General features: G+C 37.3%; 1 protein-coding gene across 1 annotated transcript in view; it reads left to right on the top strand.

Moving 5' to 3' along the window:
• The window catches only part of ace1 (acetylcholinesterase type 1), a 78,167-nt gene that overhangs the window by 34,874 nt on the left and 23,595 nt on the right, over positions 1-19,698 (top strand). Inside the window, exon 2 of the mRNA XM_028313356.1 lies at positions 11,490-11,571. The gene's annotated coding sequence lies outside the window, so the exon portion shown is untranslated. The remainder of the gene's footprint in view (positions 1-11,489; positions 11,572-19,698) is intronic.

Below are 19,698 nucleotides of genomic sequence, written 5' to 3'. Positions count from 1 at the left end.
AATGCTGATTTAACTGCCAATAATAAACGATGTACAATGATTTAAGTTTATTGAAGTAGAGGCGCACTAAAAAAATTTCATTTTTTAAAACGTCACCCTTTTCCTCGAAAAAGTGTTATAAGTTTAAAGAGCAATGCTAAAATTATTGCGTACTCTCTCTAATTCTCGAAAGTCTGAACATTATTGGAAGTAAGAATGAGATGCAAAATCCTCGTCACCTCAATAACCGACTTTCCCTTCCTTATACAAACGTCGGGAAAAATTAACACTTTTATTGGAGCGGAAATGGAAAGCCGCTTTACGGGAATGCCAGTAGTTTTCCCGGAAAATTGCGGGAAATTGTTATGCAAGTGCCGGGGATTTATAATAGGGAATTTACAAGGAAAGGAATTGATTGTTAGTTGGAAATTGTGTATAAATAGAAATAACAAACAAATAAAAATACATAAGAGTTGAACTGTGTTTTAAAGTAATTTTTAGAATCGAAATCACTACTTACGAGTAATATAAAACCAAGTCGCTATCAGCTGTCTGTCCCTATGTATGCCTAGATCTTTGGAACTACGCAACGGATTTTTATGTGGTTTTTAAATAGATAGAGTGAGAAAGGTTTATAGGTATAAAACATGCATATTATAGAAGAGAAAAGCCGGGAAATTCCATTGCAACCGTGCGAAGCCTGGGCGAGCCGCTAGTATCATTATAAATTAGGTATGATTGTAACAATAAAACTAGGCGGTCGGTAGGTAAGCGCACAACTCGATGGTCGCGAAAAACATTCGATGAAGTTAGTAGAAGGTCCTCTATGGTTATTCGGGATAAAGCTTGCTTCTTCCTTCAGATTTTCTATCAGGTGAGTGAGCTTTGCTGAAAAAACATAGTTTAAATTTCAGTCAAAAAACTTCTCTGTATTGGTTCAAAATATCAACGTTTTCAGTAAAAAAGAAAACAAAATACAGACTGACTTTGAACTATAACGCATTCAACGCTATCGTATTACTGCATCAAAAGAACACGTCGCACTGCAAACTGAATTCAGCTGCACTCAACTCTGTCATATTGAGTTTCCCGTGAATTTAGCTGGAGTTTTCCAGCGGCTCCATATTTTAGATCCCCTGGAAATGAAGTCTGCATTTTCTTTTAGTTTGATATTGGAATACTTTGTGTGCGAGTGTTTTGAGTTAACGTGCTGATGACGTGTTTGTGATGTTTTCCTGAATATATCAGACATGTTTGTTTAAATAATTTATAGAATTGTTTTAATAAAACACTTTATTGACTTATTTGGCCCATCTAAACGATTATCTCATAGATAGCGGAAATCACAATGATATTATCTTAAGTGTGTGAGTAATTGAATTCTAAGATTGAGAGTTGTTTAGATATATTTTCAGCAAGTTTATTTACATATTAAGTTACAATTGTGCTAGCTTTTCTTTTGGGACAAGATGATGGCGTTGCGTTAAAAAGATTTCGTCTCATTCCGTCGACGAATCGGTATAAAACCTAACCCGCCGTGTGAGGACGAAAATTCGGCTGATGGCAGCTTTTACGGGAAAAAAGTACAGGTGGGGGGGATCAATACGCGTGATGCCCGCGTCAAATAATACGGATTGTGCTGTAGGGTTGCCATACTTCATCCTGGATTTCAGACAAAACTTTTTTAAAGCAGATACAATATTAGATTTTAAACTTTCGCGTTCCATTTCAACTAAAATAGAGAAACTCATCTTTTAAATGAATTACATAATTATGTACTCACGGCTTGATATTTCGGCTGCTATACTATAAAAATGTCGCGTTGAGACCCGTGTTTCTCTATTATAGATACAATATTAACTGAATGAAAAAATGTATTTTTACAAAACGTTGGTTGTTGATACTCAGGATGTCAGGGATGTTGGCTTGACTTATGGAATATTAAAGTTAAGGTCACATCTGATTTATAGCTTTGAAACTACAAATCGCTGCTTCCAGCCGGCTTAACAGATATCATTGGCAAAGGCCTGTGATCCGTGGACGTGAAATACATAAAAATGTTTTTAGACGACTGACAACCCTAAACGAACCCTTTTTAAGCCGCTATTGGGTCATCGCTGGTATTATTTACACGTGCTCCTTCTCGACACTGTGTCACCGTGTCAACATGTAATTTTTAATCTTAATAAAGACCCCTGAAAACCATAGGTACTGAGGGCTTTGTGTGTTTATATCAAACGTCTACACTAATAATGACTGAAAAAGTGACATAAAATGTATGACGGATTGTACAGCGCCCCTAGCGGAAACTTTAAAGAACTATAATTTTAGTACATATTTTTAACGCAGTCGATGTCGAAAGCGTTTGATGTAAACTCACACTACGCCCACTGATCCAACTCTTCTACTACACTATTTCTTCTGATAATAATCTATACTAATATTATAAAGAGGAAAACTTTGTTTGTTTGTTTGGTTGTAATGAATAGGCTCAAAAACAACTGGACCGTTTTTAAAAAATCTTTCACCATTCGAAAGCTACATTATCCACGAGTAACATAGGCTAAATTTTATTTTGGAAAAAAATATGGTTCCGTAAAATATGTAGATAATGTAGTCCACGCGCGCGAAGCCGCGGGCGGAAAGCTAGTTATTATAAAACGTTTATTACGATGCCGTAAAGGTTACATATTTCTCTATATTCCTAGCCTTATTTTCCCCGATAAGTCTAGGTCAGGGTTTCCCAACCACGTTGTGGTCCCCAGGAGCTTAAATATGGTCCACGAAGGATTTAAAATTTCACAAGCGATAGAATTCCGCGTGACATGAAAGGGTTTAAGTAATTAATATTAATCCTAGGATTACTACCAATCTTTAAATAAAGATATCTTCCTTTTAAATAATACTTAGAGGAAGCCTTTAGGCTAAATAATATCATCTTACAGCCATTAGGAGCGGAGCAGTAAAGAAAAATGTTGCAAAATCGGGAAATAATTATCGCGGGAATAGCTAGTGAAGAAATAAACGTGGTCCCTGGTCCAGAAAAGGTTGGGAACCATAACCAAGGTCAGGGATGGCGAACCAATGGCACGCTTTTATTTAGGGCATGCCACCAATCACAAAATAAAATAAAATAGTAGGTATGTAATGTGTTTTGAGTAGGGGCTATCGTATTTGCCTCATTAGTTATTGCTACTGTAGAGTAAGGTCTTGTCACTCGCCAGTGGCGTCACTTGTACTATACCCCTCATTAGGTGTTATTTGATGACACATCAAACATTTTTTCAGAAAAATGGCACGTTAATCCATAAAGGTTTGCCATCCCTGGCCTAGGTGATATCAGCGGCGAAATCAAGCCAAGCCAATGCCTAGACGGCGGCCTTGGAGAGGTCGAGGCCACTCTGAAGGACACGCCCTACGCACCGTAATACTAGGTGATATAATGAAGTGAGGATAACATTGGAGAGATTTACTGATCGGAGGGAGCATTTGAAAGTCAATGGGACACAACCAAGAACGCAAGTGTAGTTATTAGGTATATCTTTTTAAATTTAAGGCAGATTGAATTTAAAAATTAACATTTCCGTCGAGGTTTTTTCAGTAAAATCTACAGGGTGTCCCAGACTCTAGCAGTTTGATTCACCCATTCTGCTACCTCTAGCTCTATTAATGTACTATCCCTAAAAAATATGAAAAAAAAATTTGAGTACGGATTTTTTTTTAAATAAAGTGCTCTAAACTCGAAATCTAGTCATTATTTTGAAATGTTTGTTTACAGATAAACGAAGCGATCATGTACAATTAATATTAGTAATAAAAAAGTAGAAATAAACTCCAAACGCAGCAATTATAGCCAGAGGCAAGGCTGAATTATTTTCACTTTAAAAAAAAAAATTGTGTCTTTATGCGCTTTATTTTTTTTCATATTTTTTAGTGATAGTACATTAGTAGAGCTACCTCCCCTAGAAGTTTGATTCACCCATTCTGGGATACCCTGTATACTTCTATACTAATATGTATTATAGATAAGAAAGTAACTAACTGTCTGTCTGTCTGTCTGTCTTGCTTTCACGTCTAAACCACTGAACCGATTTTGTTTGGCATAGATATAGTTTGAGTCCCGGGAAAGAACATAGGATAGTTTTTAGCTCGGTTTTTGAAACAGGGACGCGCGCGATAAAGTTTTTCTGTGACAGACCAAATTCCACACGGGCGAAGCCGCGGGCGGAAAGCTAGTATGTCAATAAACCTAAATTGTGAGTAGTCCTTGGACCAAGGACTTTTAGGCTTATTGACAAGGACCTTGGTATTTCTAATTGTTCCGTTTACCACATGTACACCTGCACATATGTATATGGTACACCTGTGTATATTATTTCTTAAACAAAACAAACTTGAATTCAAACGCTGTTTAATAAATTCAATCGAGAACTAGAAAATATGGGTAAAGCCTAGTTCTATACATTTTTTCTGTTTATTTGGGACCCAAAAAGTCCGGTTATTCGCTCGCAAAACTACAAGTTTAGTCTCCGTGGAGAGCCCTCGCGACGTCTCTTCGCGCTTGGACAAATTGCACACAAGGGCTTGGGTACTCACGGTCAGTTTTGTGGACGGGCACGCTAAAAGAAAGACAGCTGCATCGTTGGCGAATTGACCAAATAGTGTTATAGACGAACTGTGGTGTTCATACACTGGCCTGCAAAAGTACGCACTACACTTTGAAAAAATTTTTTATTTGTAAACTAGTGAAGTTAGAGATTTTAAATGAAAAGCTTTTTATGGCAAATCTTTTTTTTTATCTCGAAAGTAGGTATATCTTGTGTAATTGCAATTTTAAGTGTGATATTATTTTTTCAGGCTAGTATATCTACTCACTTTATGTGTGTTCAACACACTAAGCTGTATTGTATTCATGTAGTAGGTAGTAAGAAGTGCAATTTTACGAAAAAAAAAAATAGCCTGATGTACATTTTTTGCCAGAAGTATTTTTCGTGTACTATCTCGATATTCAGCTTTTTAATATTGCGATCTGTACGATACATTATAAAACTGTATGACATGTTTAGGTATCAATATCTAATGTAATGTATACGTTAACAGCTCCTACAGCTAATATTTTTTTTGGGAGAGTGCTTTTTAAAAAGCGTTTTAGTCAATCTAACGCACGCAGCCCACCCGTTCACAATACGAGCCCGTGTGTTTTAATTCTGAGCCCCATTTTCCGCATTTCCTCGTCTAAATTTCAAATGCTATAGTGCCTCCAAGGGCTAAAGCGTTATATTTTGCTTTTCACGAATTCTCCCATGTTTCACGTCTTTGTTTATTAAGTAAGACAATTTTGCATTTCTAAAATAAATAACAGGGTGAAATCTGTTTTATTTGTACTAATTACTATAAAGAGGTTATGAGTGTTAAGCTTGAAAATGTAATCTTTGAATAAATAATACTTATTTGAAAGACCTTTGTAAAAAGTTAGTAGTTCCCTTCTTTTTATAACACTAATATCCTTGCCACGGTGTTTTAAATCGTCTGTATAATGATTTGATATCATTACAAAGTGAATTGATACAAATATATATACTATAACTGTGCCCCGGGGTGTTACCCGCGGTAAAACATAGCCTATGTGTTAATCCAGGGTGTCAGCTAGCTCCATACAAAATTTTATTAAAATCGCTCCAGACGTTTAGACGTGAAGAAGTAACAAACATACACTACACACTCACAAACTTTCGCCTTTAAAATATTAGGGTGATAAAATACAATATAATTCATCATTATCATCATCATCTCAGCCATAGGATGTATACTGCTGAACATAGGCCTCCCCCAATGATTTCCATGTTACCCGGTTGGTAGCGGCCTGCGTCCAGCGCTTTCCTGCTACCTTTATGATGTCGTCGGTCCACCTTGTAATATAATTAGTGTGATGTAATACTCTAAGTAACGGTAACTGTGCTTAATGTGCCCGGTTTTCAGTCATTAATGCCTAATGACATATTTCTCATTGATTAATAGCGTGTAATTAGTCTATGATTGATTTATTGAACCTAATGACCACTGATGAAGTACCTACCTGATTAAGTATGTGTAGGTAATAACATTGGGTGTAGCTTGTGGTTATCCAGATTCCAGACTACACAATGCATGTATGCATAAATTGGTTTGATATTTATCTAGTACGCTATATTTTTAATGATTTCGTTTACAATCGTTAACAACGTGGGAAAATTATGTACATTTACAAAACCTATGATATAGGTTTAGGAAGGCGCTGGATGCAAGGTGCTACCAACCGGCCAATCTGGAAGTCATTGAGAGGCTTAAATTCAACAGTTGACGACTGAAATGATGTCACGATACACGACATGTCGTACGACTCACGATGCGGAAACGATCCGTTTACGACGCGTTCCTGCCTTCCGTGTGTATCACGGTTTAGCACAGAATAAATACTATGTTGTACTGGCTTCAGTGAAGTTCCGAGCTTCACTCGCCAGCCACTTAGCAGATTAGTTCGAAACAACGGAGCAGCTGGTTTAACATACATTGTATGAGTATTTCTCATCGCCACGGTTCTCATCGTCACCTTCGTGGCGAATTTTATTTCTAACTTATTTCAACTTTTTGCAACAAAAATTGTAGCGCTTGATGTGAAGATTGTATTCTCAGTAAATCAGTCAAATAGTGAGTCTCGTTTGGAAGATTTAAAGTTTTGAATTTTTAGATGCCACGAAAGTGATTCTGTACTTCACAGCAATAATTTTTTCAAACTTTACTACTGTAAATGTCTCTTAAGTGTTTATAAAACATATATTTTGTCTTATATTCATAGATAAATAGCAATAACATAATATAAATAGGTACCTACTTAAATACAAGATAAAATTTTACCGATTAGGTCACCTACTAAGTTACAAGATTCTACGCAATTGGTTTTAAGGGTGACACTGGTGGCATTCTGAAATGCTAAAGAAGCAAAAAACGGATTATCAGTACCTCAATAAAAAAGAATTCTTACTGATTATCAGTCCCTCAACAAAAATATTTTTTTTATTTAGGCCAGAGGGCCTCGTATTTTTGTTGTACAACTTTTAACTCAAACTTCAGATTAAATTTATCTTACAAACAGATACACAGTCACATATACAGACATACATACAGTCATACAGACAGACAACAAAAATACGAGGCCCTTATTTATTAATTGATGTACTGATCTCTACTTTACCACGTATAATTTATTAGTTATGAACCTGCCTGCTTTGTTGATCTCAATTGATTATTATTTAATTTTGATTGTTTGATGCCCATTTGAATTTTAATTTTAATTTAATTTTGTTTGAAATATTTTTTACTAACCATTAATTAGTTAAGCAAAAATTGTTACTAACCCATATGGATACTGTTTATCTGAAATAAATGATATTATTATTATTTATGTTTTCTTTATTTTTACTCGAAGTCCCTATGGTCTTCGGTTTTATTATTATTATTATTAAAATATTGTAAAAACATAAACACCAGTCACTATATTTTAAAATAAACCAAAGCAAGAAATCACTTTCGTGGCCTAAAATCACCTTCGTGTATAAAACACCACGAAGGTGATGCCACGAAGGTGACGAAAATTTTAGTTTTTTATGAATTATCCTTAAATTTGAATTTAACGGTTCAAGTCGAATACTACACAAATAAGTCTAACATGTTAAGTTTTCAATGGCAAAGTTTCAATTAAATTGTTTAAATTTTAGAGGTAGAAAATATTGTTCAAGCAAGCGACGGTATTTTTAAAATAAATTAATTCTTACAAATCGTCAAATCTCGTTATTTTTTTACTCTACCAGCGTTTCAAGACATAAATTTGTCAAGTGCATGAATACATGCATCAGTGTGTGTTTTATTGTTATGAGTAAGTACGGTTCCTTGGGATCGGTATGAGTGCACCACATACAGAGCCCCGATTACGGTAATTTTTAACGTCTACAATCCAGACACGCTTCTCGATTCTGCGATACTATTGGTCGTTCAACAGCGTACGTCAGCTGTTTTGACCAATCGTATCGCAGAATCGATGAAGCGTGTCTGGATTGTAGACGTTAAAAGTTACCGTAATCGGGGCTCTGGGACCATGGTTTTAAGTCTTAAGAGTACATCGCAGGATATGTATTAAAAACAATGCTACTTTATACTTCTTCTACTGCTACTTTATTCTAATTAATTATTTGTTACTTGTGCTTTTAATTACAATTCTCAATCCGTAAATAATTTTTCTTCTTTCTACCGTGTTCGTACTACTGTCCTCGTAAAATCATCGTAACCGATTGTTGTAATCGGATTACATGAACATCACTCGACCATGTATGTCCATTTGGACATATCGGAATGGCACGCTTTGACGATCAACTTGCTGTATCTACTCTAATCCATATCTGTGGGATAGATGCAGCATGTGTCAAAAATTGTATGAAGCCGAGCGTGCCACTTTTTAAACGTCATTAGTGTCATTTTAGCGAATTTTAGTGATTGCCGCAACGTAAAAGTAATCGTATCATCGTATTGCATTCGCAAAGTCATCGAAAGATTTCGTGTGACTCGATTCGAAAATTAATTAATTAAGATAAAACTGATATTTTCTTAAATTTATAGCTAGTCTGACTGTGGATTAAAATAATTTTGTAGCGGTAGACGTTATTCTACATTGTTAATTTGCAAATAATGTTTTTGTTGTGCCTAATGTTTATGAAAGTAATGATAGTATTCCATTATGTTAAATAGTACTACTAGTAATTCTTACTTAATTCCATACTTTTAAATATCCTAGTAAGTGCCTGACCTAGTTTCATAAAATAAAGACTATTCAAGCTTTTTATTTTTAATAAATGTAAAAATGCGTAATTTTGCCAATACGTTTTGTTTCATAAAGCTAAGTCAGGTACCTAGTTTTGAAGAGATTTCTAATGTGGTAAAAAACTTTCGAAGTGAAAATGAAACAAAAGATTTTTCTTCATAATTATATAAGTGCAATGAATAGTATTGTGCTTTAGACGAGCCCTATAAAATAATCAAAACAAATCGAAAGGTTTGAATAAAATTGTTCTTCTGCCGTCATTTTATAAAAAAGGTAATGGCAAAATTATAGTAGAACTTCCTTAGGCAGATGCCTCTACTCTGTCTATTTGAAAAAGTCTGGCACTAGGGGTTTCCCGGAGGCCAGATACAAAACCAAAAACATCTTTATATTTCCTCTTTAAATAAATTAATTCTTACAAATCGTCAAATCTCATTATTTTTTTCACCCTACCAGCGTTTCAATACAAAAACTTGTCTGGTGTATGAATACACGGATCAGTGTGTGTCATAATGTTATGAGTAAGTACGGTTCCTGGAGATCGGTATGAGTGCACCACATACAGGGACCATGGTTTTAATTCTTAAGAGTACATCGCAGGATATGTATTAAAAACAATGCTACTTTATATTTCTTCTACTGCTACTTTATTCTAATTTATTATTTCTTACTGTTAATTACAATTCTCAATCCGTAAATCATTTCTTCTTTCTACCGTGTTCGTACTACTGTCCTCGTAAAATCATCGTAACCGATTGTTATAATCGGATTACATGAACATCACTCGACCATGTATGTCCATTTGGACATATCGGAATGGCACGCTTTGACGATCAACTTGCTGTATCTACTCTAATCCATATCTGTGCATTCAATCATTTTAGTTTTGTCATCTGTCAGTACAAACCTTCTTAAAGATCAAATACACTGAATTGTCCCACCCGTTTTGCTTCTATTACGATAAAATTTATTTTGTATGTAGCTAAATAGATATTTAATCATCTGATTTCAAAGGTATTGTTCTAACTTATACCGTTTATGAACTATTATTGTGTGACCATCAAATTTGAGTGTAAATGAGAAGTACCCGTATATTATATACCCGTATGTATTGTAAGGCAGAACATTATTAGCGATATTGCAAACTAACTTTGGCCTACGGTTTTGCATGCATTGATTTTGTGTCTAACAAAAATCTGGAGTACCTATACCTCAAAAAAGTTGCTGATAAGATAGTTAAATAAAAAATTGGATAATGACAATCATAACTAAGCACAAAAATAGAGAGAGATATTTCATAGATAGAGTCAGGGACATACAAGTTTTCTTTGTGAACATTATAAAAGTGTAACAAAAGTTATTCTGTATAGTGATACTTAGTTTGCAAGAGAAGTGAGGTTCACGGCCTTACTTCTTTAGAATATGGAAATTCCAAAATGTAGAGCTAGATTTTTTTCTGTATACGTCTACCGAGACACTCGGACTACCTTGAAGATGTCATCAAGAAAATGAATTATTTTCATGATCATCTTTACAAAACACTGGCTAATTAGCCAATTAGACTATATAAATGTCATCCCAAAACGGTGGGGTCCTAACAGGTCATCTCATCTGTCACAGCGGCAAAAACGCGAGCATTCGCGAGTGTATGGCCCTCGTGTCGAGTGGTGCTTGACTCGAACGATCACCGTGGAGTGCCGAATAGGCCCCTTTGTTTTGATTCTTATTGATAAATTGTTTCCAGCTTTTCAATTAAGAATCTAATACTGGCTTAAGAAATTATTAAAAGCAATCACGGGTACTGCAGTTGTTTTTTGAAGTAACTAATTGGTTTTTTCGTGGCCATGAACACAGCATACATGTTGTCTGTTTATGTAGAGTCTAGAGACAACATATTTTTGTTGCTAAGTTGCATTTTAATCATCATCATTTCAGCCACAGGACGTCCACTGCTGAACATAGGCCTCCCCCAATGCTTTCCATGTTGATCGATTGGTAGCGGCCTGCGTCCAGCGCTTCCCTGCTACCTTTACGATGTCGTCGGTCCACCTTGTAGGTGGACGTCCCACGCTGCGTTTTCCGGTACGCGGCCTCCATTCCAGAACCTTTCTGCCCCATCGGCCGTCAGTTCTGCGTACTATGTGCCCTGCCCATTGCCACTTCAGCTTGCTAATACGTCGGGCTATGTCAGCGACTTTGGTTCGTTTACGGATCTCCTCATTTCTGATTCGATCTCGCAAAGAAACACCAAGCATAGCCCTCTCCATAGCACGCTGTGCGACTTTGAGTTTCTGTATAAGGCCTATAGTGAGAGGCTACGTTTCCGAGCCATAAGTTATCACTGGTAACACACATTGGTTATACACTCTAGTCTTCAGGCATTGAGGTAATTTGGACGAAATGATGATGATGATGCATTTTAATACAAACACATAAATGAATCTTCTTTCTCATTAGAACCCGGTTGAGTTAACTGCGTACTTGGTGGCCGTGACGTCACATCGACCCTCTGGGAGAGTCGCAATCCAGCGAGGTGAGCAGTTAGCTCGATCCGGGTCGTTAATGCAGTGTTGTTTATTGAAAGGGTTTCACAACGAAAGTGTGCTGCATCGTGAAAGGTACCTTGTTGCTTTGTATTAAAATAGACTTTTGTCTGCAGGTGGACCCGTGTATGATGTGAAGAGGTGCGCGAGCGCACGACTCCGCCAGCACCGGCAATGGCGTTTCGGAGATAGTGCCAGGTAAGGAATCATTATTATAATAATTGTCATTATGCGTTTTATATGCAGCGTAGGACGTCCACCTACAAGGTGGACCGACGACCTCTTAAAGGTAGTGGGAAGGCGTTAGATGCAGGCCTCTGTTCAGCAGTGGACGTCCTATGGCTGAAATGATGATGATGATGCGTTTTTATTGGCCGCGTTGTAGAGTGTAGATGAGAGAGAAAGTTGTTATCCGAAGAATTGAGGCATGCTCAGCAAAAATCGTGACATGACACAAGTCATCATTGTCACGGGATTTATTGCAACAAAGACACTTTTATAACAGTAAACAGTGTACCTACCATGAGTAAAGTTGAAAGTAGCCACTAGGGGCGCTGCACAATATGTCATACAATTAATGTCATTTTTTTACGCAGTCCCTAGCGAGCACACCTAAAGTAAACTCATGGTAAGCGCACTGATTACCCTCCCGACGCTTCAACTCGGTTGCACGAGTCATGGTCGCGGGCAGACTGAAGAGATAATTGTATAGTAAAAATGCAACATAATAGTTTAAAATATGACATAATAAGTCGTCAAGTCACGAAGCTGGTTTTCAGCGGGTACTAACGCACGACGTGGATTATGCGCCATTTGCCAGTGACGGTTTATCGTTATTTCATGTCGGTTTGTTCGTAGTATAGATCGTTTCATCCATGAAGACGCGCCCCACCAATTCTTGGTCGAGGGAAGCGCGGGGTGCGGGAAATTTGATCCGAGCAATCCGAGCGTCATTATTGTAGTGTGCGTGCACACTCATGGATAATTTAACGTGTACCGATGACACACAAACATTAGCGGACGAATGGTGGGGCGCATCTTCGTGGATAAAAGGATTTATACCAACCCGGCAAAAAAGCGTGCAACATAGGGCGTGTGGTTAGTAAAAACTTCTTCCCTCTCATGCTATACAAGATGCCAGCATGAGTTGCTCTGTACGTTGGAGAGAGGTGTAAAAGTGTAGAACGGGAGACATAGTGAAACACGACATCTGGGTAATGTAGTTTATTTGCTAAAACATTTGACAGTTGAATGTCTTAAGCTTCAAACACACCAACGCGTGCCGTATGTAATAGAAAACGCTAAGTAAGCAATATTAAGTAGCACAATGTAACCATAATAACTGATTTTAATTCTTAGATTTTGCTTAATGTGTATAGATTTTAATTTTTAGTATAAGCATAATTTGTATGTAAGTGGTTTGTTTATGTATAACATGTATTTTGCTAATGATAGTTAAATAAAGTATCGTTAAGCCTTTATTTCGCCTGAGATACAGGAAAACATTTCCTAGTTCAGGCACATGTATAATTTTACCTTTTATAGCATAAGATTAGCCTAAAGTTTAAACTGTCAAATAAGTTATTTAATAAAGAATTTATTTATTTATTTATTTATTATTTATTTATTTATTTAATGAGAGGTCGCGCGACCCACGTCAGTCCGCCGACCTGACATTTTCCTATGATCGCACTGTGATCGCGCCAGCGATGGCGGTCTGCACGCGTTGGTGTGGTTGAAGCTTTAATCTTCTAGCCTTTTGCGATATCCACGGGAAGAGACGAACGCATTAAAATGGTTTTACTATTTTGCAAAGAAAACTTGTAAAAGTCAAAGCCCCAAAACAGCTACATATAATATGTAGTTAGGCAATTTTTAGTGGACCGTCGTCGGTCGCTAAAATATGTAGGTATATATAGGACAGATAATTTCTCTATCAGTTCTCAATGCCGTCACCAATGCCAGTTTATCAGCAATCTTGATATCACTGCTAAAATATTTTAAAATGCAACGCACAAGAGAGATTGCGCGATTCGCTATCAAATATGCGAAATTATTAACAAAAACAACGCTTTGACGTCATTTATTATCTTTACACCTGCTATTAAGAAAACATGTAGGTTTTTCTTAGACGCAGAAAGATTTATGGATAAATACTAGGTATTTGAGTGAAGAAAATGCATTTGCGTGTTGTTGTAAAAGTAGCTTCTAGTAAAAAGACAATGCCGGAAATTGGCGTCTTTTTTTTTTCGCGCGGCCATCGACCAAACTTTGTTTTTTGATTACAAAATAGTGTAATAAACCAAACTTACTATGACATGTATACATCTAAACTCAGTCTGAACTGAGTTACGAGCATTAGAAGTTTGATGATTTTCATACTAGATTTGCTTTTTGCGCGCAAAGTTTTGTAAGAAATTGCAACAAAATAGTGAGATTATATGTGTAAACAAACAATATCATCCATTAAAGGCTCCAGACATCAGTGTGGAGCAGAATCAGCGCAATAAAAAAATAGCGCAATATTTTGTTGCAATTTCTTACAAAACTTGCGTACAAAAAGCAAATCTAGTATGAAAATCATCAAACTTCTAATGCTCGTAACTCAGTTCAGACTGAGTTTAGAGGTATACATGTCATAGTAAGTTTGGTTTATTACACTATTTTGTAATCAAAAAACAAAGTTTGGTCGATGGCCGCGCGAAAAAAAAAAGACGCCACTTTCCATACAAAATCTGGCATTGCCATTTCATAAGATACTTACCTCATTTTCCAGCGTGACAAACTGCTTATCAGTTTCTTCGTGTTTATGCCTTGAGAATAAGGAACCGGTTCCTGATTCTCAATTTGCGCTATGTCACACAGAATTGCCTGGCCACACTTTTGCCTGGAGACCCTGGGCATATGGATCATCATCATTAGGTCTTTGGAGTCCACTTCGGAACCCTCTGGCGAGTGGAGAATTTGGCCTACACTTCCCATCCTGGTAAAATAAAAAAAATCAAAATCAAAAATATTTATTCAATTTTGACCACTAGTGGCACTTATAAACATAAAGGTAGGTAGATTTGGGATCACGTGGTCCCTATTCCTTGAAAAAAGTATATGCCAGTAGACAAGCAAAACATCCAGTTGTTATGAAGGTATAGTATTTTTTACAATCACAATAATTGCAACTTGCCCAGGGAGCAAAATTTGAAATGACACATTTTCCATTCTGAACAGCTCCTCTATTCGTTTATCTTCAGTAGACCTATCCTTAGAAGTCCTCGGTCTACCACATGCTTCATCTTGCGTAATTATTTGAGCAAAAAAGTAATTTTCATCAAATTTTCGCGGATGTCGTATATCGCTGCAGAGGCGCTGCGCTGACGCCTAATGAAGTCGTTTGTATGTGCGGGCACGCGCCGACACTCAGCGCGTAGTGGTGGGACACGGTTAGGTATCGATATCGATAAAACTTGGGAAGATGAAGTTCTTGTAGCTTTTCCTTGTGTAGTGGTAGTAGTAGCAGTAAAAATGTTTCTTGTAAAAATGCTTTTAAACGAGTTCCTCAATGATTTTCATATTGGTTGGTAGCGGCATGTATCAGACGACGTCCGACTTAAGAGTGAACGTTCTATAACTGAAATGATGATGATGATATAATTTTAATTTAGATATTCCTATGAATTGAAATTATAAAAAAAATTTTGCCACCACCCAGTTTCCAGCCCTTAGGCTGTTATCAATTTGAAATGTTGAACGTGAAAATAAAGTGATGAAATAAGGATTTTAGCAATATAATTTGCAGCTGATTTACTTGACCGGAAAATAAGGTTAACATGGTTGTAATTATTGCAGTTTGACGACATATTAAAGAAGTGTCAAGAAGGTGGAGCGATGTAAGCCTTGACGAAAAACTTCTCTTAAAACCTCGACATCTCTTAACGTAAAGGCCCATCACTAAATATGACGTTGTGAAAATGGCGGCGTCGCGGCCAGCAATAAAGTCTGGCTTATGCTGCTAACTTATTAATACGGGGCTACATGCCAAAATCTCTGTAAGCATGTAATAATTTTACATGGTGTACAACTAACTTATCTGACGCTCAAGAGTTTTGCTTTTTGGAAAATTATAGAGCAGTCACTAGACTCAATTAGTACTATTACTTTTATTTATTTATACAACTATCAAGACAAAGTTCATACAAGAAAATAAATCACTGTATCTCAAAAGGCTAGGATTTAAATGCACTTAATTTAAACACAGATTTAATAATTAAAACATAAATTAAGGCCTAGTGCACCACCCCTGAACGCACTACTGTGCCTAACGCCCCTAAGTATGCACATTGCTAAGGAGGTGGAGGCAAGTGCCTACAGGATAGACGCTCAGGGGGGCTTCCATTGCATATCCCACCAAAACGCAGGTTATCGTGTTGGGTGGTTCCAGGCAGATTTCCCAGATTAACTGGAGTGCCCTTCCACCCATCATGTTTGACGGTGTCCAGATACCTTTTAGCAAAGTCGTGAAGAACCTCGGCATTCACATCGATAGTGCTCTCACATGGACAACCCAGATTGGGGAGGTCAGCAGGAAGGTGTTTGCGGCTGCAGCGTCAATAAATAGGTTGCGAAACTTTTTACCCATACCCACCAAAATTGCTCTTGTTCAAGCTTTACTCTTTCCTATTCTCGACTACGCCGACTGTTGCTATCCTGACCTTAACGAAACCCATTTGGCTAAGCTCGAGCGCCTCTAAAATTTTTGCATTCGTATAATCTACGGCCTGCGAAAGTATGACCATGTTTCTGAGTACCGAGCCCAGCTAAAATGGTTACCGATCAGACGTCGGCGTGACTGTCACATCCTATCCCTTCTTTTTTCTATCCTCTTTAACTCAAAGTCTCCACCATACTTGAAGGAGCGTTTTCAATTTATGCAGTCGGCTCTGGGTCACGAAATGCGGTCGTCAAAAAACTCCATCTTAATTTTCCTTCTCACACCTCACATTCCTATACACGATCTTTCACTGTTCAAGCTATCCGTCTATGGAACGCCTTGCCGATGTCTATTCGGCAATCTGAGTCACTTCCTATTTTTAAGAAAAGACTCAAGTCTCACTTCCTCACGTTGCTACCTTAATTTCCCTACATCTCTATTCCTTTTAGCTTCTTAAAATTCCTATCTATTTTCTGTTGGCTATCTAGTTCTATCTTTGGTTCGTATCAAGAATTGTAGAAAAAGCTCTAAGCAGATCATAGGACTGAGTAGGACCAAAATGCGCATCTTAGTTCGAGCCCTCACTGGACACTGCAGCTTAAACAAGCACTTGTCCAATATGGGACTGTCCGAAACAATAACGTGCAGGATGTGCCAAGAGGCAGATGAAACGCCACTACACATGCTCACGGACTGCGGACCTCTGATGCGCAAGCGGAGCTTACACCTGGGCAAACACATCCTAAGCCCACAAGATGTAAAACATATCGCCCCCCAAAAGATACTGCACTTCCTAATGGATGCAGGACTCGGAGGCGAACTGTAAGGAAAACAGCGGTGATCACAATAGATCGATAACGGTCGCAGTGATACTAGGACTTTATTAAACTAGAATAGCCGCTCAACACAAATAAAAAAAAAAATAGTGCACCACCTTCATTTAAGCTTGCTTTTTGTATAGAGTTTGACAGTTTTTTAACGTTTGTCAAATTGAATGAAATGAATGAAATTCTTGGGGGAGGTCCTTGTCCAGTCCATTGCCGTTAACATTGTTGTTATGGCATCAATTTAGGTAAGACTATCTTTTGGGAATTTTGGTCTATTCGATACAAAATGGAACAATAATTTTGCTTACTGTAGCTTCTCTATCCTTTATAACTCATAGTAGTACAGTGATATAATTTTTCGCATCGCGAAGCCACTTTGCCCAGTGGAAGCTCACCCCAAACCGGCGTTGAAAACCGGCGTGCGAGCTTGTATTTATGGCGGTTCGGCGCGAAACTTTCGGCGGCATATTAAAATACCTCGCATCACCTGCCGATGGCTCGTAAAACGAACGAACCTTTTTAACGGCCTGTCGTATAGTATCTATTACGTACTCTTTGGAACGGTGGCTATGGGTTCAGGTTTGGAAGGACTTTGGCAGTTTGAGGAACTTTTTAACACCATGTAGGTATTAGAAGTTTTATTATTATGCCTATAGAGCTTCATTGCCGTAGCGGTGTTAACAGTGTGTTGGTGCAACATTCTGCTAAAGAACTTCTACCACCTCTATCAATAGATGGGTAATGTTGTGAAACACAGTAGGTACTCTTTCTGTGACAAACCAAATTCCAAGTAGGTGAAGCTGTGGCTAATGATTTTATGAGCTAAAGCTCTTTTTGTTTACAATATATATTATTTGTGTCAGACACTGTTATTCTACGTACAGTCAGAATTAAATAGATCGTGACACCCAAATTAGCCAATAAGTTCGCCACACGTCTTTTTTACCTGCAGTTGGATTATTCCAACAACCTTATGGTTGTATTTAAATACTTTGTCACAAACTATTTGACGCTAACAGTACTTATAATATCACACCCTCTCATTAATAAAACTTACACCCTAGTTGAACTGACTCATATTGTCATTTAGTATGGAAATGACATTTTAATCCAGTGTCCATCCTAGGTGTAACTTTTTATTAATAAGGGGGACAGAGTGCATCTTGACGTGCCGTACCACTTTTCAAACTTCAAAATAATATGATCCATACTCAAAAGTCTTACTTGGTGACCCCACCGGGCAGGCTCTCGTTACAGCGCTCATAATAGCCCCCCCCCGGGAACAGAATCGGCAATAAATCCCGTTTTAAAGCCGTCCGGTTGTTACGGGAACGTTATTCGACCAGCATCTGACGAGATAGTATAATTACACCGATAACTACTCATATAAACATCAAACGTAAATGTCAGATAGACGACATAGTTAAAATATCAAAATTAATTTAAGTCATTGTATTTTTTATACCGCCTACTTTATTTTCTTTAAGGTTGATTGGAGGAAAATGCCGAAAGGCATTAAGTCTGCCTTATGTACACTGTTTTATGTGCATACAAGTTTAAAATAAATAAATATCAAGCATAGCAATAAAACAAAAACGTAGAGTCTGATGAGCCACAACTCTACTAGGACGACGTCTCAAGGGACTAACTAAATAATTACTCACTATTTAAAAAGACTATCGCTGCAAGCTTTTGAAGTATGTATGTGTACAGCTGTAGCTCATCAGAGTCCAATTTTTTTTAGATTACGTTCTAACGTTATTATATTCACCGAAGAGGTTAGAAAAAGAAAGATAATAAGCCAATCCCCAGTCTGATAAAAATCAGTCAGATACCTAGTTTCAAGTCGACGCTACTCTCGACTCTGGCCACAAGGAAAAAAAGTCTTAAGTCTTCCTTATTCAAATGTAACGTGCCAATTAAATTTCCACAATCAGTGGTGCCAACCAATTTAACTCAAGGTCAGGTAGCTGTCGCATTGCCATCACTCCTCTACGTTTGAATTGCAAATACACCGTGGTATCTGCATCGACCTTTGACCTTCGGGCACGCGACCCCGTGATATCGCGCGCTTCGCCGCAATTTGGAATTTAGAAGTGGAGTGTTTTTTTTAAGTCGTCTTTAGTGGCCAGTGTTATTGGAACGTTTTATTGCTGTTTCGCGGGAAGTAGGTCGTAAGGTGGTAACTTTTTAGTTTTTGTGTTTCGTTGCCAGTATTTATGTTAAGTAGGTTTTAGGTTGAGGACACAATTTAGACGTTTAGAAAATTCAGTAGAGATGTTTGCCGTTTGATTTTTGTACATTATTTTTTCTTTAAAAATATCTACGAGTCTAATGGCTAAATGTCATCATCATCTACAAAATAAAATCACATTTTCGGCGTTCTATCAAGCAAATATTATTTTTATTCAAGAAAAATCCACAACTCTTATTTATGAAAACATCATTTCAAAAACAAATTCACGGCTAAAAACCGTGACAAATACTTAACGCTTGTTTAGCGCGCCTCGGTTGGATTTGCATAATTTAATTTGGGCCCCTTTGGCCGAGCGATTGCTGCTCACCACAGAGTAAGCTCAAAAAGATATATCGTTTAAATTAGATTTTTTATCTGTGGCGAAAATGTGAATCCCGACCAGAAACTAAGTCTTGGAATGGAAATGTTTGTCGTATTGCGGAAAATGTGAAATATTTGTTTTATAATGTGTAAAAAATTCTTGGGAAATAAATACACTGTAACATAATTAAAGTTTTGGTCGATAAACATCTATTAACAGTTTAGACAGACTCACT

The sequence above is a fragment of the Ostrinia furnacalis genome, unplaced genomic scaffold, assembly GCF_004193835.3.
Source record: "Ostrinia furnacalis isolate ACB-3 unplaced genomic scaffold, ASM419383v2 OfSCF4235, whole genome shotgun sequence".
Lineage (NCBI taxonomy): Eukaryota > Metazoa > Arthropoda > Insecta > Lepidoptera > Crambidae > Ostrinia > Ostrinia furnacalis.
Note: the sequence above shows the minus strand (reverse complement) of the source record. Positions and strands in the feature narration are given on the sequence as shown.